A 3,329-nucleotide genomic window follows, 5' to 3' on the forward strand; every position below is an offset into this window, starting at 1 on the left:
GCAGAATCTGAATGAAAGTGTGACCAAAGCCAAAGGACTTGTTCTTGTTTGTTGCAGAAACAGAAATCGGAGAACTTTTTTCCAGAGTTTACTGGTTTTACTTCCTCTCTTTTTGATACAGACTATGCCAAATTGCCAGTGGGTTTTGTTGTTCACAAATTTCTGCCCATCAACAAGAAGTTCAGGGAGAATGTTCAGTTTTTTGGATCATTTAGTAATAATGAATAGGAAGTTGTGCTCTTTGTGAGAGTGAAAAAGTGGGGGGAGGGTTTCCATAAATATAGCTGTTTGAGTCTTTTTTTTTTTTTTTTTTTTTATCCTGATCAAGAGAAAATTATTATTACTTGCAGTTCTGACTTTTGTTTAGCCTAGTTCTGTATGGCACAGTAAAAGAGCAATATACATGTCATTATTTCTCCTTTCAGCTGCCCCTAGCCAAGTTATCTTAATGCTTGAAAGTGGGTTAGCAAGTGTATTTTCTTTTATATTATTCAGACAGGTGATAGGTTAAAGATTTGTGGGCGTATTCTAGCTCACTAGTTCCTGTATAAAATATAACCATGAGCTGCCCTCAAAATAAACCTGGGCTTGGCACAGATTTATGTTCCAAACGTGATTACACGTAAATGTCAGATAAGTGGAAATACTCAGGAAGGTGGAAACATTCTAGAATTCTGCTATTTATGACATCAAAACAGACATTTGAAAAGCATTAGTTCTTCATTTTCAACAACTGAAAAACTCTTCATATTTTTTAGTTTAAAAATAAGGGCAAATGACCTTTAATTGCCAAGTTCATTGTTATGAAAATCCTTGGGTTTTTTCTCCGCTCTTCCTTAGTGAACTTTGGGAAAAATCAAACACATACAATTTCAGTAAAGCAAGATATAATTATTAGTTTGTAATTCAGCATTTTTCTTAGAGCATCTCAAAGCACTCCACTGAAATTTGTGGTTACAATCCCATGACGCTCCTTTGTAATAAATGCAGCAAATAGCTTTGATAGGTCTGGAAACCTGAGGCAGAAAGAATTTGAGTAAGCTGGCCAAGCTCGTAAAGGAAGTCTGTGTTAGAACTGGGATTAGAGCACTAGTTTCCTGATGCCCAGGGCTGTACTCCAGCTGTCTAGAAGTTGCTTCCACAGGAAAAGTACAAATGACTACTAAGACTGCATTTAGCCTATCTCAAATTAAAAACTGAAATAGAAGCTCTGACAGATGACGCATCTGGAAGAAGAGCATGTCTCTATCTTTTCTATATGTAGACATTCGACTGTAAAACACTGGAGCCTGTGAAACTGTAGTTTATTGCTGCAAATGTATTATGCCACCTCCAGCAGGACTTTGATTCCATGAAGTGATGACTGGATTATAAAGAGGTGCAATTATTGGATGCATGAGTATGCTAGAGGGAAAATTGCCTGTTTGACACTGGGAATGTGCTACTTTGATGTCCACGGGTGAATGCTACAGCACACTTTGTACTCTTCTGTTTGCACCGGATTAAAATTACCGAGGAATGATACAATGATATTCATGAGTTCACATCTATCTTCGCAATCGTGAAATGAAAATAAGCATGTTAAGACTTTTTTTTTTTTAAGAGATCAGTAAATTGATATTACATCATACCCATACAGACTTTATTAGTCAAGGACTTCTTTGTTTTCCTTTTGAGTAGAAATATAAGGATAGACGTATCTCTTTCCATTTAGGGCTTATGTTTGGCTGCAGATAATGCAGAGTAAGTCCTATATGTATGGTGTATTTATTTCCTCTGAATTAGTTGTGGTTTGGACAAAGTGTGTGTATGGGGTAGGACCCAGTAAAACAAAGACCTTTCATGAACTTGCAATTTTTATGTGGAGTGATACTTTGTGCATACAGTGCTATTTTTGATGTTTGTTTCTATCTGTCTTTGTACAAATGTATTTTTATACCAGTTTGACACTACTAAATTTTCTCTTAATATTTGGGAATTACTCAGGGTTAACAAGATTTTCTTAAATATTTTTTTTTTTAATTATATTTGCTGGCAGATATGCTACAAGCAAAGGACAGTAAACATGCATTAGGGTAAGATTTAAGAAATGAGATTTTCCTGTAAATCTTTGTTCAGTCGCAGTTTTTCTCACTGGCCCAACACCTGGGGTTAGAGGTGATGCACTGATGCACCTTGTTGTAGAAACGTGCTGAATTTATTTTAATGGCACATGAAGAGCGAGCATTTACTCCAAAGATGACCCCTTTCCCTCAGCTCCCTATGTACTGCGTTTTAGTATATATTTTGCAGTATTGGTAAGGGTAGGCATTTGGTCTTATGTGCTTGTATCATCAGGCTGGGTTACAGGACCAGAAGAAAATCTCAGTCTCGTCCCCATGCTGTACAAATACACAGTAATATTTGAGTGTGGGTAACGAGAGGGCAAAGCCAGCCATCACTGGTGTGGATATGATGGAAAAAGAACGTGTCTCTTATGGCTATGAGTATCCTGAAAGCAAGACTAAGGTGTGCAGGGTGAGTGACTTCCAAGTCCCACAGCCACGGCTGAGACCTTTCCTTCTGCAGGGCAGTTGTGTGCTTCCCTGTTTGGGGCGGGTGCTGGTGCAAAGTCCAGAAACGTTCCTTGTCCAGAAACTGCTATTACTTCGCATAGGTCTCCACCACCCTACCTGAGTCCTAGGGTCGCTTGTCTGCCTGCATGCGCTGTAGTTATCGCAAACCCGGGAGAGAAACCCGCAGCAGTCGCGGCTACAGGGTTCCGTCTCCGTCCCGGTCGATGGGGCTGGGGCTCGAACCCCTGGTCTCCCGATTCCGTTCCGGGCAAACAGCATCCCTCCAGCGGGGAGGTGCGACTAAGTGCGATTGATGGGGGAAAGAACCAATGGCCGCTTTGCAGCCCCCTAGCAACTGAGGCGCTGTGTCCCGCTGGGAACACGAGGAAGGGGGCGGTCGAGGTTTGCCTTCCCCCAATGGAAGCCGAGGAGGGCGGGGCTGGTGCTTTTTGGTGCACCAATAGGCAAATGCGAGGGCGTTACGGCTCCCTCATAGAAGCGGTAGAGGGGCGGGGCTGCCGTTTCGGCGTGCCAATGAATGCTGTGGAGGGCGGGGGCGGAAACGAGCCGCCCAATAGTGGGGCTCGGGGGCGGGGCTCGGTGTGCTGTCAGAGCGCCGCGGCGGCGGGCGGGCAGGCTGAGCGGCGGCGTGAGGCGGCGGCGACGCGCTGACAGCCCGCGGTCGGGACGGCAGGTGGGGAAGCGGGACGGAGCCCGCGCGGCCGTCCCACTGAGCGCCCGCTGCCCGCCCCGCTGCTCCTTCGTGTTCGCGGG

Source organism: Mycteria americana, chromosome 16 (assembly GCF_035582795.1).
Source record: "Mycteria americana isolate JAX WOST 10 ecotype Jacksonville Zoo and Gardens chromosome 16, USCA_MyAme_1.0, whole genome shotgun sequence".
NCBI lineage: Eukaryota > Metazoa > Chordata > Aves > Ciconiiformes > Ciconiidae > Mycteria > Mycteria americana.